Here is a 16672-nt window from a genome sequence, read left to right on the forward strand (position 1 = left end):
CACACACCAAACTCATTATTATTGAGAAATATTGGATATGTTATTGAAGTTGTTAGGTTGTGTTGTTGATTGTGTTGTTGAAGTTATTGTTGGTTGTGGGACATGATTTGGTTGTGTATTGGAGTTGAATCTCTTGTATATTGAGGGGTTTTATGATCCTTAGTGTTTGGGCTTGAATCCATTGAGGTTAGAGTGGTTTAGAGTTGGGAAAAAGAGGGAGAACAATCGGAGTTTCTGGGCAAGGGCTTGGCTCGTCGCGCCTGTCAGCTCGCCCCAAAAGGGATTCTAAACTTTCCCCCTTGGGGAGCCGCGCCTTGCAGAGCGCCAGCAGGTCCCCTCTGAGCTCCAAGGGCTGGCGCTCCGCGCCTTGCAGAGCGCCAAGGACGCTATGTTCCCCCATTCTTCCCCTACTTTCTCATGCATGTTCCTTGGTATTGTACCTATGTTTTATAGTTGTTTCCAACACTTTAAGGTACATTTAGACATCACGAACTCATCCATAAACATGTGATCATATACCTTGAATCCATAGTTCAATTCAAGGCAAGTTAGGATCGAAGTCAAAAGTGAAGTTAGAGTCAAGTCAAGTAAAGTTAAGTAGTAGGTACAAGCAAGTCCTCAAAGCTTTTCAAGAGTTGTTATTGAACGTTTTAACTTCGTTTCAAGCCTCAAGTCTAGCAAGAGTATAGAGTTCCAAGTTAAGTAAGGAGTCTCGAGTTTCAAGTTAAGTCAAGAGCATAAAGTTGAGTCCATTTCTCAAAAGCTATTACGGAACTAATTATTCCCAAAGAGGTTTGTAAACGTTTTACATTTGAGTAAGAGGGGAACCATGTTTTCCAAAAGAGCCTCTGGGCTAAGTTTTGAGTAATTATCTCAATTAAAGAAAGATGTGTTTAAAAGACACTTATGAGCCAAAGTATTTTTGGGAGTAGTATTGAGCACCGAATTGGGGACACGAGTTCATATTAACTCAACTCTCCATAAGAACCATGCGCCAACATGGGACTTGACGTATCATTCTTTTTAGATGATCACGAAAGATTAGGCTAGTGGATCCACTAAGCAAAAGTAAGGTCTTATATCACGGCGAGGTATATGATGGTTGGTCCTTAGGCAACGTGAGGTAAAACGTTGTACCACCATTAGGGCTCATAGTGGTGGTTGTCGGTTAAAGAATTTCCCATTAAAGTTATATTACTTTTATATAAATAAAGTTGAGTCGTTATCGTTTTATAACTAGCAAGCTAAGTTGTTTACGCTATTTTGCAAGCTTTATATATTGCATATGTCTTATTGCTTTATATATTGAGTTCAGTTATTCATGAGTCGAAGAGAGCCAAGGTAAGTGTTCTCTTGTACTCTTTTCAAGCTCAAGTTGTGGTTTAGCTTTCCATCTCGCATACTCGTATATTCAAAGTACTGATGCCAGTTGGCCTGCATCTTATGACAATGCAGATACAGGCACCCCGGATCAGTACCCTACACGTCGTTGATCCAGCTGAGCACTTCAGAGTCAGTGGTAAGCCTCCTTGCTTTCCGAAGGACTCGGTTGTTTTGCATTCTTAAGTTTTGTTTTATTAGGATGTTGTGGGGGTCTGTCCCAACATCCATCTCAGTACTTTAGAGGCTTTATAGACAGTCAGTCAGTTAGTTTTTGAGTCTCTCATCTATGTATATATGTAAATATCCTATTTGGAGATTCGAGTTGCCCTTGTGGCCAGATTTTTATAAGTTAAGTTGTTGTGTAAACTTGCATTTCATTGAGTTATTTTGTGAGTTTGGTTTCCGCTAAGTTAAGAAAGCTAGGCCAAGGGTTCGCTTGGGGCCAGTAATGGTCTCCGGGCGCCGGTCCCGCCCAGGGTATAGGCTCGGGGCGTGACAAGCTTGGTATCATAGCCCAAAGTTCAAGAGTCCTAGGGAGTCTATGAAGCCGTGTCTATAGAGCCCTAGTTATCGGTGTGAAACGCGCCACATCTATAATTGGGAGGCTACAACATTTAGGAAGATTTATCACTTATTTCACACTCATCTCATGCGTTAGAGTTGATCTCTAAAAAGTTTCTTTTAATCTGTGCTTGCACGTGTTTCAGATAGTCATGCCTCCACGAAGAGTTGGCAGAGGGCGTCTTCCTAGACGTTATGTGGATGAGCAAGAGTTACCTTATGCCCCGGGAGTGCAAGATCAAGGGGAAGTTTCTAATGCCGAGTTCAGAGAGACAATTAGAATTCTGAGTCAAGCTGTAACTAATCAGATTGGTCAGCAAAGGGGAGCTCGACATGAAGGAGCTGACACTTCTAGGATTCGTGAGTTCTTGGGGATGAATCCTTCGAGTTTCATGGGTTCGAGTACTACTGAGGATCCAGAGAACTTCATTGAGGAGTTGAAGAAGATTTTTGATGTGATGCACGTGGCAGATACTGAGCAGGTTGAACTAGCTGTGTATTAATTGAAGGATGTTGCTAGAACTTGGTTCGACCAGTGGAAAGAGGGCAGAGCTGAGAATGCACCACCTGCGAGTTGGGCCTGTTTTGAGGAAGCTTTCTTGCGACATTTATTTCCTCGAGAATTGAGAGAGGCCATGGTACGTGAGTTCCTCACACTTAAACAGGAGTCTTTGAGTGATCAAAAGTACAATCTGAAGTTCACACAACTATCCCGCTATGCTCCGGAGAAGGTGGCGGGCATGAGAAATAGAATGAGCTTGTTTGTTGCTGGGCTGTCTCGGTTGTCAAGTAAGGAAGGTAGGGTTGCAATGCTTATCGGGGATATGGACATATCCAGGTTAATGGTCTATGTATAACAGGTTGGGGAAGAGAAGCTGAGGGACATGGAAGAGTTCAGAAGTAAGAGAGCCAAGACCGGTAATGAGTCCGGGCAACAAAAAGGTAATTCAAACCGTTCCTCCTTTCAGCAAAGGCAAAAGGGACCTGCTCCATCATCTGCTAGAGCACCTGCACCCCGATACAGAGGGGAATTTAATGGCCAGAATTCGAAGGACTTCAAGGTTAGACCAGCACAGTCCTCAGGTAGTGTGGCACAATGAGGCAGTTTATTTCCTACATGTGCTAGGTGCGGTAGAACCCACCTGGGTAAATGTCGTGATGGCCAGACAGGTTGCTTTAAGTGTGGACAAGAGGATCACTTCATGAAGGAGTGCCCTAAGAATAAGCAAGGTAGCAGAAATTTGGGCAGTAGGGCCCAATCTTCTTCAGTTGCTCCCCCAGACAGGACGATACCTAGAGGAGCTACTTCTAGTACTGGCGGAGGAGTAAACCTCCTCTATGCTATCACCAGTCACCATGAGCAAGAGAACTCTCCTAATGTTGTTACTGGTATGATCAAAGTCTTTGCTTTTGATGTATATGTTTTGCTAGACCCATGAGCAAGTTTATCTTTTGTAACTCCTTTTGTTGCAAATAAGTTTGATGTTCTTCCTGAAAGACTTTGTGAACCCTTTTGTGTTTCTACACCTATTGGGGAGTCTATTCTAGCGGAAAGAGTCTATCGTGATTGTCCTATTTCTATCAATAACAAGAGCACCATGGCTGATTTGGTTGAGATAGACATGGTAGATTTCAATGTCATTCTAGGTATGGATTGGCTTCATGCCTGTTATGCATCATTCGACTGTAGAACTTGAGTGGTCAAATTTCAGTTTCCGAATAAGCCAGTCTTAGAGTGGAGTAATAGTTCATCAGTGCTTAAGGGTCGTTTCATTTCGTACCTTAAGGTAAGAAAGTTAGTTTCGAAGGGTTGTGTCTATCACTTAGTCCGAGTTCATGACTCTAGTGTTAGGATACCTCCTTTTCAGTCAGTTCCTATAGTAAGAGAGTTTCCAGAAGCTTTCCCTGATGATCTACCTGGAATTCCTCCTGAGAGAGAAATAGATTTCGGCATAGATATCATTCCAGATACTCGTCCTATCTCTATTCCGCCATATCTCATTCGACCGAGTGTCTCACCTTGGGGTGCTCCGGTCTTGTTTGTGAGAAAGAAAGATGGTTCCCTTAGGATGTGTATAGATTACCGCCAGTTGAATAAGGTTACCATCAAGAACAAGTACCCTCTTCCGAGGATTGATGATCTTTTCGATCAGCTTCAGGGTGCCACTTGTTTCTCGAAGATTGACCTTAGATCAGGCTATCATCAGTTAAGAGTAAGGGAAAGTGATATTCCAAAGACAGCATTCAGGACTAGATACGGTCATTATGAGTTTTTAGTCATGTCTTTTGGTTTGACCAATGCACCGACAACTTTCATGGACTTGATGAATCGAGTCTTCAAACCTTATTTAGATACGTTTGTTATCGTCTTCATTGATGACATACTAGTCTATTCAAGGAATGAGGAAGATCATGCTAGTTATCTCAGAACAGTTCTTCAGACTTTGAAAGACAAGGAGTTGTATGCCAAGTTCTCCAAGTGTGAGTTTTGGCTTAAGTCAGTAGCGTTCCTAGGCCACATTGTGTTCGGTGACGGAATTAAAGTTGATACTCGGAAAATTGAGGCAGTGCAGAATTGGTCTAGACCCACATCTCCAACTGAAATTAGGAGTTTCTTGGGATTAGCTGGCTATTATAAAAGGTTTGTAGAGGGGTTCTCGCCTATTGCATCTCCTTTGACCAAGTTGACTTAGAAGGCAGTGAAATTGCAATGGTCTGAAGATTGTGTGAAAAGCTTTCATGAATTGAAAAAGAGATTGATTACAGCTCCAATTTTGACGCAACCAGAAGGTACTCAAGGTCTTGTGGTGTATTGTGATGCATCTAGAATTGGTTTGGGTTGTGTCCTAATGCAGAATGGCAAGGTTATAGCTTATGCCTCCAGACAGTTGAAGGTTCATGAAAAGAATTACCCAACCTATGACTTGGAGTTAGCTGCTGTAGTATTTGCTTTGAAGATATGACGTCATTACTTGTATGATGTGCACGTCGACATATTCACTGATCACAAGAGCCTTCAATATGTGGTTACTCAGAAAGAGCTTAATCTCAGACAGAGGAGGTGGTTAGAATTACTGAAAGACTATGACCTGAGTATTCTTTACCACTCAGGTAAGGCTAATGTTGTTGCTGATTCTTTGAGCAGGTTGTCTATGGGTAGCACCGCCCATATTGAAGAAGGAAGGAGAGAGTTAGCAAAGGATGTACACACACTGGCACGCCTTGGAGTCAGCCTTATAGACTCCGCTGAAGGGGGAATAGAAGTGACGAGCAGGGACGAGTCATCACTAGTGTCAGAAGTGAAAGAGAAACAAGACCAAGGTCCCATTTTGCTTGAGTTGAAGGCAAATGTTTAAAAGCAAAAAGTATTAGCTTTTGAACAAAGGGGAGATGGTGTTTTGAGGTATCAAGGTAGATTGTGCGTACCTATAATAGATGGACTCCAAGAGAGGATTATGGAAGAAGCTCATAGCTCCAGATATTCCATTCATCCGGGTTCCACGAAGATGTGTCGTGACTTGAGAGAAGTTTATTGGTGAAATGGCATGAAGAAGGGCATTTCAGAGTTTGTCGCTAAGTGTCCAAATTGCCAGCAACTGAAAGCTGAACACCAAAGGCCTGTTGGTTTGGTTCAGAGGATAGAACTTCCAGAATGGAAGTGGGAGATGATTAATATAGATTTCATCACAGGGTTGCCAAGGTCTCGCAGGCAGCATGATTCTATTTGAGTGATTGTCGACAGAATGACAAAATCAGCCCATTTTCTATTGGTAAAGACTACCAATTCAGCAGAAGATTATGCCAAGTTGTATATTCAAGAGGTGGTGAGACTTCATGGAGTCCCAATCTCCATTATTTCAGATAGAGGTGCACAGTTCACTGCACAGTTCTGGAAATCTTTTCAGAAAGGCTTGGGTTCGAAGGTGAACTTAAGTACCGCCTTTCATCCTCAGACTGATGGGCAAGCAGAGCGCACTATCCAGACCCTAGAAGATATGTTGATGGCTTGTATGATCGATTTCAAAGGCAATTAGGATGATCACCTACTTCTCATTGAGTTTTCCTACAATAACAGTTATCACTCTAGTATCCAGATGGCTCCGTATGAAGCTCTTTATGGGAGAAGATGTAGATCTCCTATAGGATGGTTTGAAGTTGGTGAAGCACAGTTGATAGGACCAGATTTAGTTCACCAAGCTATGGAGAAGGTGAAAGTGATTCAAGAGAGGTTGAAAACGGCACAGAGTCGTCAAAAATCCTACACTGATGTTAGGAGAAGGGCGTTACAGTTTGAAGTAGATGATTGGGTATATTTAAAAGTTTCCCCCATGAAAGGGGTTATGAGGTTTGGTAAGAAGGGGAAGTCCCCGGTATATTGGACCTTACCGCATAGCCAAGAGGATTGACAATGTTGCTTATGAGTTGGAGTTAACACAGGAACTAGCAGTGGTTCATCCGGTATTTCAAATCTCCATGTTGAAGAAGTGCATATGCGATCCTTCATTGATTCTGCCAACTGAAAGTATTAGGATCAAGGATAACTTATCTTATGAAGAGGTTCCTGTTCATATTTTAGATCGTTAACTTCGTAGGTTGAGAACAAAAGATGTAGCCTCAGTCAAGGTCCTATGGAGGAACCAATTTGTTGAGGAAGCCACTTGGGAAGCTGAAGAGGACATGAAGAAGAGATATCCACATCTCTTTGAATCCGGAGGAAATGCAGATTAATGTATTAATTTCCTTCTTAGTGCTCTTTTAATCATCATGAGCATGTTGTTGTTGTTGTTGTTGCGTTTGCATAGTTGCTTGTTGGATGTTTGAGTTGATGTTGCACCCTTAGCCTTGTAAGAGTAACCTCATTCGAGGACAAATGTTCCCAAGGGGGTAATATTGTAACATCTGGTAAGTTGAAATAACTATGAAGAGGCTTAAAAATTGGAAATAGTCATTTTTAGAATAAAATTCAAAAATAATCTGGAAATTTGGTAAAGTGTGGGAAATCAGTGAGTTATGGCCAAATTTGAGAAGTCATAACTCCTAGATTAGGATGATTTAGGAGTATTTCTAGCTATGTTTGAAAAGCCCTTGCAATGATCTTTCCAACGCCGCCGAGTTTGCTCGATTCCGAGTTCGTATGAGCGAGTTATACCCTTTGAAAGTTGGGCAGTTGGCAGGGAATCCGTTCGGGAATTTTAAGGGCATTTTGGACTTTTCCCTAGCTATTTCTTTTGGGGTTATATTGTTGTGTTAGGCTGATTTGTGGATCATTTTGGTCCCATTTTAAAGAGTGAGAGCTAGGGCTTGTGAGGGAAGAGGAGAAGAAGGAGAAGAAGAAGAGAAGAAAGAGGAGATCAACAAGTATCCGTCAAAGATCGTCGTGGATATCGTCGAGGGTGATCCCTATCAAAGTATGTGAGTTCTTAGTGTGGGTTAATCCCCCCCCCCCCCCCCCCCGCCACACACACCAAACTCATTATTATTAAGAAAGATTGGATATGTTATTGAAGTTGTTGGGTTGTGTTGTTGATGTTGTTGAAGTTATTATTGGTTGTGAGACATGATTTGGTTGTGTATTTGAGTTGAATCTCTTGTATATTGAGGGGTTTTATGATCCTTAGTGTTTGGGCTTGAATCCATTGAGGTTAGAGTGGTTTAGAGTTGGGAAAAAGAAGGAGAAGAGTCGGAGTTTCTGGGCATGGGCTTGGCGAGTCGCGCCTGCCAGCGCGCCCCAAAAGGGATTCTAAACTTTCCCCCTTGGGGCGCCGCGCCTAGCAGAGCGCCAGCAGGTCCCCTCTGAGCTCCAAGGGCTGGCGCTCCGCGCCTTGCAGAGCGCCAAGGACGCCAAATTCCCCCATTCTTCCCATACTTTCTCATGCATGTTCCTTGGTATTGTACCTATGTTTTATAGTTGTTTCCAACACTTTAATGTACATTTAGACATCCCGAACTCATCTATAAACATGTGATCATATACCGTGAATCCATAGGTCAATTCAAGGCAAGTTAGGATCGAAGTCAAAAGTGAAGTTAGAGTCAAGTCAAATAAATTAAGTAGTAGGTCCAAGCAAGTCCTCCAAGCTTTTCAAGAGTTGTTATTGAACGTTTTAACTTCGTTTCAAGTCTCAAGTCAAGCAAGAGTATAGAGTTCCAAGTTAAGTAAGGAGTCTCGAGTTTCAAGTTAAGTCAAGAGCATAAAGTTGAGTCCATTTCTCAAAAGCTATTAGGGAACTAAGTATTCCCAAAGAGGTTTGTAAATGTTTTACATTTGAGTAAGAGGGGAACCGTGTTTTCCAAAAGAACCTTCGGGCTAAGTTTTGAGTAATTATCTCAATTAAAGAAAGATGTGTTTAAAAGACACTTATGAGCCAAAGTATTTTTGGGAGTAGTATTGAGCACCGAATTGGGGACGCGAGTTCATATTAACTCAACTCTCCATAAGAAGCATGCACTAACATGGGACTTGACGTATCATTCTTTTTAGATGATCACGTAAGATTAGGCTAGTGGATCCACTAAGAAAAAGTAAGGTCCTATATCACGGCAAGGTATAGGATGGTCCTTAGGCAACGTGAGGTAAAGCGTTGTACCACCACTAGGGCTCATAGTGGTGGTTATCGATTAAAGAATCTCCCATTAAAGTTATATTACTTTTATATAAATAAAGTTGAGGTGTTATCATTTTATGACTAACGAGCTAAGTTGTTTACGCTATTTTGCAAGCTTTACATATTGCATATGTCTTATTGCTTTATATATTGAGTTCAATTATTCATGAGTTGAAGAGAGCCAAGGTAAGTGTTCTCTTGTACTTTTTTCAAGCTTAAGTTGTGGTTTAGCTTTCCATCTCGCATACTCGTACATTCAATGTACTGATGCCAGTTGGCCTGCATCTTATGACGATGCAGATACAAGTACCCTGGATCAGTACCCTGCACGTCGTTGATCCAGCTGAGCACGTCAGAGTCAGTGGTGAGCATCCTTGCTTTCCGTAGGATTCAGTTGTTTTGCATTCTTAAGTTTTGTTTTATTAGGATGTTGTGGGGTCTGTCCCAACATCCATCTCATTACTTTAGAGGCTTCATAGACAGTCAGTCAGTTAGTTTTTGAGTCTCTCATCTATGTATATATTTAAATATCCTATTTTGAGATTCGAGTTGCCTTTGTGGCAAGATTTTTATAAGTTAAGTTGTTGTGTAAACTTGCATTGCATTGAGTTATTCTGTGAGTTAGGTTTCCACTGAGTTAAGAAAGTCAGGCCAAGGATTCGCTTGGGGCCAGTCCCGCCCAGGGTGTAGGCTCGGGGTGTGACATTCATGTCCTCTTCGGTTTCCCGAGTGGCTTCCTTAACAAATTGGTTCCTACAAAGGACCTTAACTGAGGCTACATCCTTCGTTCTCAACCTACGAACTTGACGGTCTAGAGTTTGCACAGGAATCTCCTCATAAGATAAGTTATCCTTGATCCTAACACTTTCTGTTGGCAGTATCAATGAAGGATCACCTATGCACTTTTTCAACATGGAGATATGAAATACCGGATGAACCGTTGCTAGTTCCTGTGGTAACTCCAACTCATAAGCAATATTGCCAATTCTCTTGGCTATGCGATAAGGTCCAATATACCGAGGACTAAGTTTCCCCTTCTTACCAAACTTCATAACCCCTTTCATGGGTGAAACTTTCAAATATACCCAATCGTCTACTTCAAACTCTAACGCCCTTCTCCTAACATCAGTGTAGGATTTTTGACGACTCGGTGCTGTTTTCAACCTCTCTTGAATCACTTTCACCTTCTTCATAGCTTGGTGAACTAAGTCTGGTCCTATCAATCGTGCTTCACCAACTTCAAACCATCTAATAAGAGATCTACATCTTCTCCCATAAAGAGCTTCGTATGGAGCCATCTGGATGCTAGAGTGATAACTGTTGTTGTAGGCAAACTCAATGAGAGGTAGGTGATCATCCCAATTACATTTGAAATCGATCACACAAGCCCTCAACATATCTTCTAAATTCGAAATAGTACGCTCTGCTTGCCCATCAATCTGAGGATGAAAGGCAGTACTCAAGTTCACCTTGGAACCCAAGCCTTTCTGAAAAGACTTTCAGAACTGTGCAGTGAACTATGCACCTCTATCTGAAATAATGGAGACTGGGACTCTATGAAGTCTCACCACCTCTTGAATACATAACTTGACATAATCTTCTGCTGAATTGGTAGTCTTTACCGGTAGAAAATGGGCTAACTTTGTCATTCTTGCGACAATTACCCAGATAGAATCATGTTGTCTGCGAGACCTTGGCAACCCTGTGATGAAATCCATATTGATTATCTCCCACTTCCATTCTGGAAGTTCTATCCTCTGAGCTAAACCAACGGGCCTTTGGTGTTCAACTTTTACTTGTTGGCAATTTGGACACTTAGCAACAAACTCTGCAATGCCCTTCTTCATACCATTCCACCAATAAACTTCTCTCAAGTCACGATACATCTTCGTGGAACCCGGATGAATGGAATATCTGGAGCTATGAGCTTCCTTCATAATCCTTTCTTGGAGTCCATCTACCATAGGTACGCACAATCTACCTTGATACCTCAAAACACCATCTCCCCCTTGTTCAAAAGCTAATACTCTTTGCTTTTGAACATTTGCCTTCAACTCAAGCAAAAATGAGATCTTGATCTTGTTTCTCTTTCACTTCTGACACTAGTGATGACTCGGCCCCGTTTGCCACCGCTATTTCTCCTTCTACGGAATCTGTAAATCTGACTCCCAGGCTTGCCAGTTTGTGCACCACATCCTTTGCTAACTCTCTCCTTCCTTCTTCAATATGGGCGGTGCTACCCATAGACAACCTGCTCAAAGAATCAGCAACAACATTAGCCTTACCTGGGTGGTAAAGAATACTCAGGTCATAGTCCTTCAGTAATTCTAACCACTTCCTCTGTTTGAAATTAAGCTCTTTCTAAGTAAGCACATATTGAAGGCTCTTGTGATCAATGAATATGTCGACATGCACACCATACAAGTAATGACGCCATATCTTCAAAGCAAATACTACAACAGCTAACTCCAAGTCATGGGTTGGGTAATTCTTCTCATGAACCTTCAACTGTCTGGAGGCATAAGCTATAACCTTGCCATTCTGAATTAAGACACAACCCAAACCAATTCTAGATGCATCACAATACACCACAAGACCTTGAGTACCTTCTAGTAGCGTCAAAACTGGAGTTGTAATCAATCTCCTTTTCAATTCCTGAAAGCTTTTCTCACAAGCTTTAGACCATTGAAATTTCATTGTCTTCTGAGTCAACTTTGTCAAAGGAGATGCAATAGACGAGAACCCCTCTATAAACCTTCTATAATAGCCAGCTAATCCCAAGAAACTCCTAATTTCAGTTGGAGATGTGGGTCTAGGCCAATTCTGCACTGCCTCAATTGCCCGAGTATCAACTTTAATTTCGTCACCGGATACAATGTGGCCTAGGAACGGCACAGACTTAAGCCAAAACTCACACTTAGAAAACTTGGCATACAACTCCTTGTCTTTCAAAGTTTGAAGAACTTTTCTGAGATGACTAGCATGATCTTCTTCATTCCTTGAATAGACTAGTATGTCATCGATGAAGACGATAACAAACGTATCTAAATAAGGTTTGAAGACTCGACTCATCAAGTCCATGAAAGTTGTCGGTGCATTGGTCAAACCAAAGGACATGACCAAAAACTTAAAATGACCATATCTGGTTCTGAATACTGTCTTTGGAATATCACATTCCCTTTCTCTTAACTGATGATTGCCTGATCTGAGGTCAATCTTCGAAAAACAAGTGGCACCCTGAAGCTGATTGAAAAGATCATCAATCCTCGGAAGAGGGTACTTATTCTTGATGGTAACCTTATTCTACTGGCGGTAATCTATACACATCCTAAGGGAACCATCTTTCTTTCTCACAAACAAGATCGGAGCACCCCAAGGTGAGACACTCGGTCGAATGAAACCCTTTTCTAGGAGATCTTTCAACTGCTCTTTCAACTCTTTCAACTCTGCTGGTGCCATTCTATATGGCGGAATAGAGATAGGACGAGTATCTGGAATGAGATCTATGCCAAAATCTATTTCTCTCTCAGGAGGAATTTCGGGTAGATCATCAACGAAAACTTCTAGAAACTCTCTTACTATAGGAACTGACTGAAAAGGAGGTATCTCAACACTAGAGTCGAACTCGGACTAAGTCATAGACACAACCCTTCGAAACTAACTTTCTTGCCTTACGATACGAAATGAAACAACCCTTAGGCACTGCTGAACTACTACTCCACTCTAAGACTGGCTCATTCAGAAACTGAAATTTGACCACTCGAGTTCTACAGTCTAATGATGCATAACAGGCATGAAGCTAATCCCTACCTAGAATGACATCAAAATCTACCATGTCTAACTCAACCAAATCAGCCATGGTGCTCTTGTGATTGATAGAAACATGACAATCATGATAGACTCTTTCCGCTAGAATAGACTCCCCAACAGGTGTAGAAACACAAAACGGTTCACAAAGTCTTTCAGGAAGAACAACAAACTTATTTGCAACATAAGGAGTTACAAAAGATAAACTTGCTCCTGGGTCTAGCAAATCATATACATCAAAAGCAAAGACTTTGATCATACCAGTGACAACATTAGGAGAGTTCTCTTGCTCCTAGCGACTGGTGATAGCATAGAGGCGGTTTGCTCCTCCGCCAGTACTAGAAGTAGCTCCTCTAGGTGTCGTCCTGTTTGGTGGAACAACTGAAGAAGACTGTGCTTTATTGCCCCTATTACCCTGCCTATTCTTTGGACACTCTTGCTTGAAATGTCCATTCTGACCACACTTGAAACAACCAATGGAGCCCTCTTGAAAAATACCTGAGTGGTTCCTACCACACTTGGCGCAGGCAGGAGGCTTACTACTCCCTTGCGCCACACTACCCGAAGATTGTGCTGGTCTAGCTCCGAAGTCCTTCAAATTCTGGCAATTAAATTCACCTTTGTATCTGGGTGCAGGTGCTCTAGCATATGATGGAGCAGGTCCCTTTTGCCTTTGCTGAAAAGAGGAACGGTTTGAATTACCTTTCTGCTGCCCGAAATCATTACCGGTCTTGGCTCTCTTACTTCTGAACTCTTCTATGTCCCTCAGCTTCTCATCCTCAACCTGCTGTACATAGACCATTAACTTGGATATGTCCATGTCCCCGATAAGTATTGCAGCTCTACCTTCCTTACTTGACAACCGAGACAGCCCAACAACAAACAAGCTCATTCTATTTCTCATGTCCACCACCATCTCCGGAGCATAGCGGGATAGTTGTGTGAACTTCAGACTATACTCTTGAACACTCAAAGACTCCTGCTTAAGTGTGAGGAACTCACATACCTTGGCCTCTCTCAATTCTCGAGGAAAGAAATGCCCCAAGAAAGCTTTCTCAAAACGGGCCCAACTCGCAAGTGGTGCATTCTCAACTTTGCCCTCTTTCCCCTGGTCAAACCAAGTTCTAGCAACATCCTTCAGCTGATACGCAGCTAGTTCAACCCCCTCAGTATCTACCACGTGCATCACATCAAAACTCTTCTTCAACTCCTCAATGAAGTTCTCTGGATTCTCAGTAGTACTCGAACCCATGAAACTCAGAGGATTCATCCCTAAGAACTCACGAATCCTTGAAGTGTCAGCTCCTTCCTGTCGAGTTTCCCTTTGCTGACCAATCTGATTAGTTACAGCTTGACTCAGAATTCTAATTGCTTCTCTGAACTCGACATTAGAAACTTCCCCTTGATCTTGCACTCCCAGGGCAAAAGGTAACTCTTGCTCATCCACATAACGTCTAGGAAGACGCCCTCTGCCAACTTTTCGTGGAGGCATGACTATCTGAAAACACGCGCAAGCACGGATTAAAAAGAAACTTTTTAGAGATCAACTCTAACGCACGAGATGAGTGTGAAAGAAATGAGAAATCTTTCTAAATGTTGTAGCCTCCCTATTATTGATGTGGCACGCTTCACATCGATAACTAGGACTCTACATACACGGCTTCATAGACTCCCTAGGACTCTTGAACTCTATGCTTGATACCAAGTTTGTCACGCCCCGAGCCTACACCCTGGGCGGGACCGGCACCCAGAGACCATTTCTGGCCCCAAGCGAACCATTGGACTGGCTTTCTTAACTCAGCGGAAACCTAACTCAATAGAAAACTTAATGCAAATGTAAGGTTACAAAATAACTTAACTTATAACATCTGGCCGCAAAGGCGACTCGAGTCTCAAAATAGGATATTTACATATATACATAGAAGAGAGACTCAAAACTAACTGACTGACTGTCTATGAAGCCTCTAAAGTACTGAGATGAATGTTGGGACAGACCCCACAACATCCTAATAAAACAAAACTTAAGAATGCAAAACAACCGAGTCCTACGGAAAGCAAGGAGGTTCACCACTGACTCTGAACTGCTCAGCTGGATCAACGACGTGCTGGATGCTGATCCTGGGTACCTGAATCTGCATCGTCATAAGATGTAGGCCAACTGGCATCAATACATGGAATGTACGCGTATACGAGTTGAAAACTAAGCAACAAAGGCTAGAAGGAAATCTGGAAGAAACTGAATAGCTTACCTGACTCAACTCAACTCAACCTGACTGACTTCTTTCAATATAAGGCAATTTAAAACAAGTGCAATATAAAGAAAAACTGCTTTAAACATGCTATAAACTCTGTGTGTATACAAAGATACAATAAGCCTGAGATATATATAGAAATACAAATGAACCGAGGTATATAAAAATACAATAATTTATGTGTATGAAAATACAATAATTGCTGTGGGAGTTTCTCTAACCGATAACCATCACATAAGAGCTATAGTGATGATACAACGATCGACCTCACGCTGCCAGAGCATCTTATACCCGACCAAAGGTATAAGACCTGAACTGCCTAATGGATCCACTAGTCTATCTGGAAAAGGATTCATCTAAAAAGTATGATCATTTTCTACCCATGGTGGCTAACATGGTTCTATGGGGGCTATGTGTTCTTTGAACGCTCCCCCAATTCGGTGCTCGATACTACTCCCAAAAACGTACTGGCTCTTATGTTTTTAAAACATATTTCTTCCTGCTGATATGAGATAATTACTCAAAAACTAGCCCGAAGGCTCTTTGGAAATCTCAGTTTCCAACCTTGCTTAAATGTAAAAACATTTCTTTAAAACTTCTTTGGGAATACATAGTTCCCTAATAACTTTGAGAAATGAACTCAACTTTATGTTCTTGACTTAACTTGAAACTCTATACTCTTTACTTGACTTGAAACTTGAGCCTTAGAATGAAGTTAAAAGACTTGCTTGGACTTACTTCANGAAACTCTATACTCTTTACTTGACTTGAAACTTGAGCCTTAGAATGAAGTTAAAAGACTTGCTTGGACTTACTTCATAACTTGCTTGACTTGACTCTAACTTCACTTGACTTTGATCCAAAGTTGCCTCGAATTGAATTATGGATTCAAGGTATATGATCACATGTTTATGGATGAGTTCGGGATGTCTAAGTGTACCTTAAAGTGTTGGAAACAACTAAGAAACATAGGTACAATACCTAGGAACATGCATGAGAAAGTGTGAAAAGAATGGGGGAACATGGCGTCCTTGGCGCTCTGCAAGGCGCGGAGCGCCAGCCCTTGAAGCTCAGAAGGGGACTTCTGGCGCTCTGCTAGGCGCGGTGCCCCAAGGGAGAAATCTCAGAAGCTCTTTTGGGGCGCTCTGACAGGCGTGACGCGCCACCCTTTCCCCAGAAAACTCGACTTTTCTCCCTCTTTTCCCAACTCTAAACTACCCTAACTTCAATGGACTCAACCCCAAACACTAAGGGTCATAAAATCCCTCAACATACAAGAGATTCAACTCAAACACACAACCAAATCATGTTCCACAACCAACAAGAACTTCAACAACATGATCAACAACATCAACAACACAACCCAACAACTTCAACAACATATCCAATCTTTTCTCAATAATGAAAATGAGTTTGGTGTGTGAGGGAAAGGATCACACAACACTAAGAACTCACATACCTAGTGGGGATCACCCCCAACGATATCCACGATGGAAACTTGGTTGATCTCCTCTTCCTCCTCTTCTTCTCCTCTTCTTCTCTTCTTCTTCTCTTCTTCACTCTCAAGCCCTAGCTTTCACTTTTTTAAAATGGGACCAAATGATCCAAAAACCAGCCTAACACAACAATATAACCCCAAAAGAAATGGCTAGGGAAAAGACCAAAATGCCGTTAAAATTTCCGGACGGATTCCCTGCCAACTGCCCAACTTTCAAAGGGCATAACTCGCTCATACGAACTCGGAATCGAGAAAACTCGGCGGCGTTGGAAAGATCATTCCAAGGGATTTCCAAAAATAACTGCAACTACTCCTAAATCATCCTGAGCTAAGAGTTACGACTACTCAAAGTTGGCCAAAATTCACTGATTTCCCACACTTAACCAAATTTCCAGATTTTAAATTTTTCCAAAAAAAATGACTATTTCCAATTTCAAGATTTTTCATAGTTATTTCAAATTTCCGGATGTTACATCTGTGATGTTATTAGCAAGCTCGTCATTTATCTTGCAGAATTGATTTATCCACTATTGATCTTGTTTTCTCCTTGGAGTTGCTTCATAATC

This window comes from Solanum stenotomum, chromosome 12, assembly GCF_019186545.1.
Source record: "Solanum stenotomum isolate F172 chromosome 12, ASM1918654v1, whole genome shotgun sequence".
NCBI classification, from domain to species: domain Eukaryota; kingdom Viridiplantae; phylum Streptophyta; class Magnoliopsida; order Solanales; family Solanaceae; genus Solanum; species Solanum stenotomum.